Here is a 12076-nt window from a genome sequence, read left to right as displayed (position 1 = left end):
GCAGATTCTTTACCAGCTGAGCCAACTGGGAAGCCCAAGAATACTGGAGTGGGTAGCCTATCCCTTCTCCAGAGGATCTTCCTAACCCAGGAATTGAGCCAGGGTCTCCTGCCTTGCAGGTGGATTCTTTACCAGCTGAGCTATGAAGTCAGAGTTATCTTGAGGAGGCCCACATGGCAAAGGGCCACTCAGAATGGGGCCCTCAGTCTTACAACCACAAGGCAATGAAATCTGCCAACAAGCGGAATGAGGTCAGAAAGTAGCTATCCACGGTTGAGCCTTCAGATGAAAATGCAGCCCAGCTGAAACCTTGATTGCAATCTCAGGAAACCCTGAGTATAGAACTTTGCTAAGCCACACTTGGACTCCTGACCCACAGAAACCGTGAGCTAATAAATGTATATGTTTTCTTAAGCTGTTCAGAGTATGGCAATCCTTTATGAAGCCTTAGAAAACTAATGCCATGTCTACAGACTCTGTGTGAGACAAATTAAACATAGTGTTAAAATTACCCATGAAAATCTTTTAAGAGAGCTGACACTGATAGCTAGATATTTTCTTCTACGTTGGAACTTATGGTACCAGTTGAAGTAGGTGGCTTTCATTTAGGGACCATGTGGTTCCAAAATACATATGCTTTTAAACATGAGAATCACACTCAGCATACTAAGATGCTCACACAAGGAAACAGATTTATGAAAATGAAGCCAGTCTGTGTGTCCCTCTCACCCTCATTCAGTGGTACATATTCATTAAGTAAAAGAGCAGGTGGAAATTGCCTTGCTATGTAAAGTGTTTTCTGGCTCAGTTTATTGTTGAACTTAAGTTCAACAAGTATATAATGTAATTCTCCTTTATTTGAGCTTCTGTGTTTGCATTTTCAACTTAATAAGATATTTGTGTTAAATTTTGGAGAAGCTTCCTTTATAATTTAAGATTCCTCATTTAGCCAAGAGTCTATTGAGTCTGCCAATAACCCATTATTAAGAGAAGTAAGAACCTCTCAAGATGCAGCTGCAGTAGAACAGGAGATGTTTCTTTGGATCCTCTATGTAAGATGGCCATAAAAGCACTGAGAATGTCCTCTACCCCTAGGTAGAAATACCTACTGGGTCCAGAAATAATGCCAGTAAAAAGTGAAAAAACAGCACCTCTGTTGCAAAAACAATCTGTATTCGGGAACTAGGCAAAAGAGATTTTTCGTGTGTTCTTTTAGTGTAGTGCTGAGCATGGTTTCTATTGATGAGGTTATTTTACAATACTTATGAAGTTAACTTGTAGCTTTTGGTCCACTAAAAATAATGTGAATAATTGACTGCATAATGGAACAGATGACCCCAAGATTACAGTTTAAAATGTTTTGTATCTAGAACTAATCCAGAAATCTTACCCTAATATTTCTTTATTTAATTGCATATCTTGGAGATCCAAACAGCCCATCCTAAAAGAAATCAGTCCTGAGTATTCATTGGAAGGACTGATACTAAAGCTGAAACTCCAATACTTGGATGCAAAGAACTGACTTGTTTGAAAAGACCCTGATGCTGGGAAAGATTGAAGGTGGGAGGAGAAGGGGATGATAGAGGATGGCTTGGATGGATGGCATCACCGACTCAATGGACATGAGTATGTGTAAACTCTGGGAGTTGGTGAAGGACAGGGAGACCTGGCGTGCTGCAGTCCATGGGGTCGCAAAGAGTCGGACACAACTAAGCAACTGAAGGGAACTGAACTGATCTTGGGGTTTTCCTGGTGGTCCAGTGGATAAGACTCCACACTCCCAATGCAAAGAGATCAGGTTTGATCCCTGGTCGGGGAACTAGATCCCACACGTGACAATTAAGCCCGTGTGCCACAGCTGGAGAAGCCCACATGCCACAGCAAAAACCCAGCACAGCCATAATAAATACTAAAATTTTTTAATTAAAACATTTTATAAAAAATAAATTGCATAGCTTTATCTCTATATCATGAGCTCATCTCCTCCTGTGAGAACTCCAAAATTACAGCTCACTGCTGAACAACCATTGACAAGAGAATGTTGAATCCCACCAAAAAAAAAAAAAAAAAATACCCCATGTCCGAGGGCAAAGGAGCCGCCCCAGCAAGATGGTAGAATCAAACCCCATACCCGCCAGAGATGCTCAGAGGGCTCAAACAAACTTTGTGCACACCAGAGATCCCACAGAGACCCCACAGACACTGAGATAGAGCTGTGTTTGAGTGTCTCCCGAGGAGGTCCGGGTCAGCAGGGGGCTGCCGCGGGAGCAGGGGCTCTGGGTGCAGCAGACCTGGCTATGGCATAAGCCCTCTTGGAGGAGGTCACCATTAATCCCACCATAGAGCCACCAGAACTTACACAGGGCTGGGGAAACAGACTCTTGGAGGCACAGACAGAACCTTGTGCACCAGGACCCAGGGGGAAGGAGCAGTGACCCCACAAGAGACTGACCCAGACAGGCCCGTGCGGGTCCAGGAGTCTCAGGCAGAGGCATGGGTTGGCGGCGGCCTGCTGCAGGATCAGGGGCACTGAGTGAGGCAGTGTTTACACAGGACCTTTTGAAGGAGGTCACCATTATCTCCATTAACTCCACCATAGTTTGGCCTCAGGTCAAACAACAGGGAGGGAACATAGCCCCGCCCATCAACAGAAAATTGGATTAAAGATTTACTGAGCATGGCCCCACCCATCAGAACAAGACCCAGTTTCCCCCTCAGTCAGTCTCTCCCATCAGGAAGCTTTGATAAGCCTCTCATCCTTCTCCATCAGAAGGCAGACAGAATGAAGACCTGTCTGCAGATTGGTCTGAAGATTGCCTGAAGACAATCACAGAAAACTAACAAATCTGATCACAGGGACCACAGCCTTGTCTAACTCAGTGAAATGATGAGCCATGCCATGTAGGGGCATCCAAGATGGACACATCATGATGGGGAGTTCTGACAAAACGTGGTCCACTGGAGAAGGGAATGGCAAACCGCTTCAGTATTCTTGCTTGAGAAACCCATGAGCAGTATGAAAAGGCAAAAAGATAGGACACTACAAGATGAACTCCCCAGGTTGGTAGGTGCCCGATATACTACTGGAGAACAGAGGAGAGAGAACTCCAGAAAGAATGAAGAGACAGAGTTATAGCGAAAACAACACCCAGTTGTGGATGTGACTGGTGATGGAAGCAAGGTCCGATGCTGTAAAGAGCAATATTGCATAGGAACCTGGAATGTTAGATCCATGAATCAAGGCAAATTGGAAGTGGTCAAACAGGAGATGGCAAGAGTGAACACTGACATTTTAGGAATCAGCAAACTAAAATGGACTGGAAAGGGTGAATTTAACTCAGATGACCATTATATCTACTACTATGGGCAAGAATCCCTTAGAAGAAATGGAGCAGTCATCATAGTCAATAAAAGGGTCCAAAATGCAGTGCTTAGATGCAATCTCAAAAACGACAGAATGATCTCTATTCTTTTCCAACGCAAACCATTCAATATCACAGTAATCCAAATCTATGTCCCAACCAGTAAAGCTGAAGAAGCTGAAGCTGACCAGTTCCATGAAGACCAATAAGACCTTCTGGAACTAACACCCAAAAAAGATATCCTTTTCATTATAGGGGACTGGACTGCAAAAGTACGCAGTCAAGAGATACCCAGAGTAACAGGCAAATATTTCCCAGCATCAGGGTCTTTTCCAATGAGTCAGTTCACATGAGGTGACCAAAGTGTTGGAGTTTCAGCTTCAACATCAATTCTTCCAATGAATATCCGGGATTGATTTCCTTTAGGATTGACTGGTTTGATCCCCTTGCTGTCCAAGGGACTCTCAAGAGTCTTCTTCAACACCACCGTTCAAAAGCATCAATTCTTTGGTGCTCAGCTTTCCTTATAGTCCAACTCTCACATCCATCCATGACTACTGGAAAAACCATAGCTTTGACTAGACAGACCTTTGTTGGCAAAGTAATGTCCCTGCTTTTTAATATACTGTCTAGGTTGGTCATAGCTTTTCTTCCAAGGAGCAAGCATCTTTTAACTTCATGGCTGCAGTCACCATCTGCAGTGATTTTGGAGCCCCAAGAAAATAAAGTCTCACTGTTTCCATTGTTTCCCCATCTATTTGCCATGAAGTGATGGAACCAGATGCCATGATCTTAGTTTTCTGAATGTTGAGTTTTAAGCCAACTTTTTCACTCTTCTCTTTCACTTTCATCAAGAGGCTCTTTGGTTCTTCTTTGCTTTCTGCCATGAGGGTGGTGTCATCTGCATATCTGAGGTTATTGATATTTCTCCTGGCAATCTTGATTCCAGCTTGAGCTTCATCCAGCCCAGCGTTTCTCGTGATGTACTCTGCATATAAGTTAAATAAGCAGGGTGACAATATACAGCCTTGACATACTCCTTTCCCAATCTGGAACCAGTCTGTTGTTCCATGTCCAGTTCTAATTGTTGCTTCTTGACCAGTATACAGATTTCTCAGGAGGCAGGTAAGGTGGTCTGGTATTTCCATCTCTTGAAGAATTTTCCACAGTTTGTTGTGATCCACACAGTCAAAGGCTTTGGCATAGTCAATAAAGCAGAAGTAGTGGTACTTTCTAAGGCCCACTTGACTTCACATTCCAGGATGTCTGACTCTAGGTGAGTGGTTTGCCATTCCCTTCTCCAGTGGACCACATTTCGTCAGACCTCTTCACCATGACCCATTTGTCTTGGGTGGCCCTACATGGCATGGCTCATAGTTTCATTGAGTTAAACAAGGCTGTGGTCCATGTGATCAGTTTGATTAGTTATCTGTGATTGTGGTCTTCATTCTGCCTGGCCTCTGATGGATAAGGATAAGAGGCTTATGGAAGCTTCCTGATGGGAAAGACTGACTGAGGGGGAAACTGGGTCTTGTTCTGAAGGAAGGGGCCATGCTCAGTAAATCTTTAATACAATTTCATGTTGATGAGGGTGGGATGCTGTGTTCCCTCCTTGTTGTTTGATCTGAGGCCAAACTATGGTGGAGGTGATGAACATAATGGAAACCTCTTTCAAAAGGTCCCATGCACGTATTGCCTCACTCACTACCCCCGACCCTGCAGCAGACCACTATTGACCCAAGCCTCCTCCCATATCCATAAAGGGAAAAAAATGAAATCAAATTAAAAATGGGATTTTATAGCCACAGATTAAAACTAAAGACCCAAGATTAACGCAGAGAGATTTTTTTTTTTAATCTATGTAAAACCTCATGTCAACTTATTTGCAAATCTAAACAAAATGGTAAATTTATGGGAAAATAAAAAGTATCAGAATTGACTTAAGAGAATGTAGAAGGTCTGAAAAGACTAACAAACAGGGAATAAATTGGGAATCATTGCCAAAGAATTCATCCTCCAAATATGATAAGTCTAGGTGTAATCCCCAGTGTGAAAAACCATGTATTTCAAACCAACAGCCAGTTGTTAATGCTAACCAAAAAAATCTACAATATTAATAGTAGATGAAATAGATTTCAAGTCAAAAATCTGACTAAAATAGCACCCAAAAGAGAAAATTACAGACTAGCTTGACTTATGAATATAGATGCAAAAATTCTGAATAAAATATTAGCCAATTAAACGCAGCAGTGTGTTAAAAGAATAATGCACTGTGATCAAGTAGGTTTATTTTTATAAGACTACAAGGACTAAAATTAGAAAATCTATTAATATGTTATTACCCATAGGGAGAAAAATAAAAAGATCAACTCAATAGACACTAAAAAGATCATTTTCTGATATTAGTAGAGAAAAACCTAAATAAACTGGAAATGAAAATAGACTTATTTAATAGAAGGAATATCCATTTCAAACCTTTAGCCAATATTGTATTTAAAGATAAAACTTTAGACTTTCCCAATAAAGTAAGGAATAAGATAATGATGGTTGTTATTGCCATTGTTATAAGACATTGTTCTGGTAGTTTCAACTCTATGCAACAAGACAGAAAAAGTGCATAAATGTGTAAGTATTGAAAAAAGAGAAGCCTTCATTGCAGTTCACATAGTTGTCTACCTGTAAAACCCAAGAATATTGTGGGAATGAACAAAGGCTACCCAAGTGAAAACAATTAGAAGGCTATTTACTCAGAACTTGCCATAGGAGGGGAATCAATCACATTCACTCGATTTGGTGGAACTCAAATGCAAGTAGGAAAGATTTAAGTCAAAAAGAGGTGGGAAGGTTTCAGATATGCTTTGATAGAAGATTGTTGGAGTAGGGATGTTGGCTAACTAGCTACATCCTATGTGATTGTTTGGGGGAGTGTATTTGTTGGTTGGTCTTGAGCTGGAATTGTAGCAGAAATTTGGCCTCTGTACACTGGTACCAAATTAAATTTCGGAGACAGAGTTTTGGGTGAAGTAGAAGAGAATAGCTTTATTGCTTTCCCAGGCAAAGGGGGACACAGTGGACTATGCCCTCAAAAGTGTATGTCCTGACCTAGAGGAGGCAATAATGGTTTCAAGAGGAGGGCATGGTCAACTCATGAACATTCTTCTGATTGGTTGGTGATGAGATAAGTGTGAGTCAGCATCTTCAACCTTCTTGTTCCAACCAGTCTAGGGTCTATGTGCTTGTGGGCAGCATACATTTAAGTTCAGTATCTGCAAAACAGCTCAAAGATACTGCTGTGAGTATCTCTTGAGGGGGAACCAGGAGCCTGGCTCATGGTTGCACTATTGTTTCTTTTCTTTTCTTTCTTTTTTTTGGGGCAGTGGGGGGTGGGGAGCTGTGCAGGGTCTTCATTGCAGGTGCCTGGGAACTTTACTAGTTGCTGAGTGTGACTTAGCTGCCCCACAGAATGTGGATATTAGGTCCCCATGGCGGCAGGTGGTAGTTTAGTTGCTAAGTTGAGTTCGACTCTTTGCAATCCCATGGACTGTAGCTTGCCAGGCTCCTCTGTCCGTGGGATTTCCCAGGCAGGAATACTGGAGTGGGTTGCCATTTCCTCCTCCAGGGGATCTTTCCAACCCAGGGCCTAGGACCTGGGTCTCCTAATTGGCAGGCAGATTCTTTACCACTGAGCTACCTGGGAAACCCAAGGATCAAACCATCATCCTCAGCATTGGAAGGTGGATTCTTAAGCACTGAACTACCAGGGAAGTCCCATACTATTGTTTCTTGGCTGCTTCTCCCATGTCTCTGCATCCCCTCCTTCCTTGAGTCATAACTGTATGAACGTGCCCTTTGGAACTCACGGAAGGTCATGAAGGCTGAATGAAGCCTATTTCCCACGAACAAGCAACAGGAACACAGAAAAGCTTCTGTGTCCAGGAGCCCCACAGTGTCCTGCTCAGTTCAGAATCAGGAGCAAAAATTGGAGGAACTGATCACCACTGATCAAGTCCTGACTGTTCTGGTTTGATTGTTGCAGAGAGTCTGGTTTGACTTCCCAGGTTGCTTGCTACAAAGATTTCGGGTCATAGTGCTGTGATCATACATGATCTGACCATTTCCACTTGTATACTTAGTTTCTTAATGTGCTCAGTTGCTCAGGCATGTCCAACTCTTTGTGACCCCATGGACTGTAGCCCGCCAGGCTCCTCTGTCCATGGGATTTCCCAGGCAAGAATACTGGAGTGGGTGGCCATTTCTTCCTCCAGGGGGTCTTCCCAACTCCAGGGTCAAACTCACATCTCCTGCATCTTCTGCATTAGCAGGTGGATGCTATACCACCTAGGAAGCCCTGTTTCTTAATATCGACCAAAAATATAAATGAAAACTAACCACAAAAGAAAGTAACAAAGTATAGATGGAATCTAAATTTCTGCAACTAGAGTCTCTTGAAGTCATCAGGCTTCTTGGCTATGTTTCTCTACAATTCAAACAAAACAGTTTGATTCTCCATCCCATGTGGAAAATCCAGCATCCTTCCAATTAAACAATATTGTATTTCTCCTGGTTATGTCTTGCTATAATTCCTAGACTAAACCAGGTTCTTAGTCTCTGCTCTTAACTTGTCTCTCACAATTTCATTTTTCCATCATCTCTTAGCCCCACGCTGGACTCTGCCCCTATTCCTTCATTCATCAAAACACTGTAATCCAAGCCTGTTATATACAACAGATTTTTCAACAAAGCAACTGAGAAAATAAGAGGTTTTTTATTGCAGAACAGTGTAAGTGAAAATATTGAAGGCAAGTCTCCATTGTCTTAAAAATGCATTTCCATTCCTCAACGTGGAGATGCTCCTGCCAGCCCTATTCTTCCTTAGGCACCAAGCTATGCTTGTATCTCCACTGCTTTCTCTCCAGTCCTACTCCCATTCTGTCTCTAGGCATTCCTCACACTCCTCTTATTTTTCTGTTCTTGGACCTTCAACTCTTCTTCCAGCCTCCCTGCAGACCCTTGAAATTCTTCCCACTTTGTAATAATGCATTCAGGCCTCTTTGAGTCTAGCCAACCCAAATGATTGGATGGCATCACTGACTCAATAGACATAAGTTTGAGCAAACTCCAGGAGGTAGTGAAGGAGAGGGAAGCCTGACGCACTGCAGCCCATGGGGTCACAAAGAGCCAGACACGACTCAGTGACTGAACAACAAAACCCAAATTTTTTGTTTGCTATAATTGACTTTCTCAACCAGAAATGCCCATGAGGCATTTTCTTAAGACACACAACCATGAACCCCAGAGATGAGTTATGACGTTCCCTAGGAAGCAGAAGTAACTGAGTTGAATTTTTTAGTCTATTTTTTTCCCCTACTCTCTACACAACATAAATTTGCCAAAATCAACTACATTTTAGAACAATAATTCACGGGGTAAGTTCCATTTGCAATATAAGCAGTAAAAAAAAATCAGTAATAAATATAAGTATATAGCAACTCAGCTCATGAGCTACAACTACTGAGCCCAAGCTCTACAGCCTGTAACCCACAAGAGAAGCTGCTGCGGTGAGAAGCCTGCACACCACAACTAGAGAGTAGCCGCCCTCGCTGCAACTAGAGAAGGCCTGTGCCCATCAACAAAGACCCATCAGAGCCAAAAATAAATTAATTAACTTAAAAAAGTGTATGAACTGATACAAGGAAAAATTGTATTGAGGAATATAATAAAAATTTTGAGAGAGATGTACTGTATTCCTGGATGGTAAAATCATAAAGACAATAGCAAGTTTACACTAACTTATAAATTTAATGCAATTTTAATCAAAATTCCAAAGGAAATTTTTGCTTTTGAACTGATTTACTTATCAAAAAATGTATCAAGAAGAATAACAGATAAAAATAATTAACAAAATATTTTAAGAGAAGTATCTGCATTGTCACATATTAAAACATGTCACAATGTTAAAATCTAATTTCGTAGCCTTGTTACATGAATATGGAGATACCAGTGGAGCCTAATGGAAAGACTCATCAGCTAGAATTAGGTTGACCTGCAATGACCAGTAAAAACAATATAACAACGATGTATACACAATAGAAATTTATTTTTCTCTCCTTTATTAGAAGTCTAAGGGTGAGCAATCCACAGCTGGTAGAAAGTCATCAAGATCTCCTCAGATACCAAGACTTTTTCTGTTTCGCTATAATGCTCAACATGTAGCTTCTACTTATGGTCCAAAATGACTGCCAGAGTGCTTGTCATCACATTTAGGTTACAGGTGTCAGAAATGAGGAGAAGTCCTAAAGAAGAGCATGGCCCTTCTCACTCAGGACATACCCTGAAACTTACAAATAACAGTCCCAGTGTGTCTCAGTGAGCAGAAGAAGCCACATGACCACACCCATCAGCAAAGGAGGCTGGGAAACATAGTTTTGATTTCGGGCAATCAGGTATCCAGCTAAATTAGAAAGTTTTATTACAAAAGATGAAGGGGAGAAGGGATATTTGGATGTCTCTTGTAGTGAAGCCCAGACCGACGTACCATGAGCATCTAACATAATCCCTGGGCGGGTGGCGGTGGGGGGGGTTATGGCAACCCACTCCAGTATTCTTGCCTGGAGAATCCCCATGGACAGAGGAGCCTGGCGGGCTACAGTCCACGGGGTCACACAGAGTCAGACACAATTGAGGATTAAGCACAGCACAGCATAATGTAGATGGGGCATTTACATCAGGAGAAAAAGATGGATCATTTGATAAAGGGTGCTGAAATATTTGGATAGCCTTTAGGAGAAAAGTTAAACTAAAGTTTCACCTCATTCCTCAAATTGCAAAAGGAATAAAGAATTGAACACTTTAAAAAATGAAATCATAAAAAGACTAGACAAAAACCTATAATCATGGGTTTTGAAAAAGTTTAAAGAAACTATAACATCAAATGTAGAATCCGTAAAGGAGTAGACAGATTTGACTGCATGAAAATTTAAAATATCGCTTGGTCCCAAAACACTAAAAGTGTTTTAGCCTAAAGTAAAAGCAAGTGACAAATTAGGACAAAATGCCTGCAGTATATTAACCATAAAGAGTTAATATTCTTATTTTATGGGGTCACAAAAATCAATAAGAAAAAGATGAACTCTCTAATAGGCAAAGGATAGAAACAGACAATTCATAAAGGAAAAAAGTAGATGGGCAGAAAAGTGTACAACCTCACAAGCAGTGATCAAAAATGAAAATAAAAATTGTTGTGTGCTCTTTTTTAAAGCTATAAACTGTGAAAAAATATGAAATAATGTTGATACTCAGATTGTGGAAAGATAGTTGGTTTTTTAAAGTAGCATTGCTATCGGAAGTTCACTCATCTCCTCCTGCGAGAGCATCAAAATTTCAACTAGCTGTTGAACAAGCATTGACAGGAGGACACTGGACCCACCAAAAAAAGGTCCCCCACCTCCAAAGACAAAAAGAAGCTGCAGCAAGGTAGTAGGAGGGACATAGTCACGATAAAACCAAATCCAATACCCACTGGGTGGGTGACCCACCAGCTGGAAAACAATAATACCGAAGAAGTTCTCCCACTGTTGTGAAGGTTTTGAGCCCCATGTCAGGCTTCCTCAGTCTGGGGACCTGACAAAGGGAGTGGGGATCCCCAGGGAATCTGCCCTAACGGTCAGGGGACTGGGAGAAACAGAGACTCCCATCTTGGAGGGCGCAAACAAAACCTTGCCTGTACAAGACCCAGGGGAAAGGAGCAGTGACCCCACAGGAGACTGAACCAAAACTGCCTCCTGTGGAGGCGGGGGCTGGCGGGGAGGGGCTCACCACAGGGATGGGGGCGCTGGCAGCGGCAGGCTGGGACGGTCCCCCTTGGTATAAACCCGCTTGGAGTCTGACTTTAGCCCTGCCATAGAGCCCATAGACCCCAGAGCCGGGTCACTTCAGACCAGACAACTACCAGGGAAGGAGTGCAACCCCACCAATCAGCAGATAATTGAGTTAAAGCTTTACTGAATAAGGCCTGCCCCCCAGAGCAAGACCCAGTTTGTCCCATCACCAGTCCCTCCCATCAGGAAGGTTACAGAAGCCTCTTAGCCTCATCCATCAGAGGGCAGACAAAAGAAGCAAGAAGCAGCAGTCTCACATTGGCTAAAATAAAAACCGTATTACAGAAAGGTAATCATGACGAAAAAGCAGAAAGTTGTGTCCCAGATGAAAGGACAATATAAAACCCCAGAAAAATAACTAAATGATGTGGAGATAGGCAAACTTCCAGAAAAAGAATTCAGAAAAATGATAGTAACGATGATCCAGGATCTCAGGAAAACAATGGAGAAGATGCAAGAAATGTTTAACAAAGACCTCCAGGAACTAAAGAACAAACAAACAGAGATGAGCGATACACTAGAAGGAATCAATAACAGAATAACAGAGGCAGAAGAACAGATAAATGAGCTGGAGGACAGAATGGTGGAAATCACTGCTGCAGAACAGAATATAGAAAAAAGAATGAAAAAAAATGAAGATAACCTAAGAGACCTCTGGGACAGCATTAAACACACCAACAGTCACATTATAGGGGCCTCAGTAGGAGAAGAGACAATGAAAGAACCTGAGAAAATATTTGAAGAGACAATAGCTGAAAACTTCCCTAACATGGGAAAGGAAACAGTCAAACAAGTCCAGGAAGCACAGAAAGTCCCACACGGGATAAACCCAAGCAG

The sequence above is a fragment of the Muntiacus reevesi genome, chromosome 1, assembly GCF_963930625.1.
Source record: "Muntiacus reevesi chromosome 1, mMunRee1.1, whole genome shotgun sequence".
Taxonomy (NCBI): Eukaryota; Metazoa; Chordata; class Mammalia; order Artiodactyla; family Cervidae; genus Muntiacus; species Muntiacus reevesi.
This window is presented reverse-complemented; position numbering follows the sequence as displayed.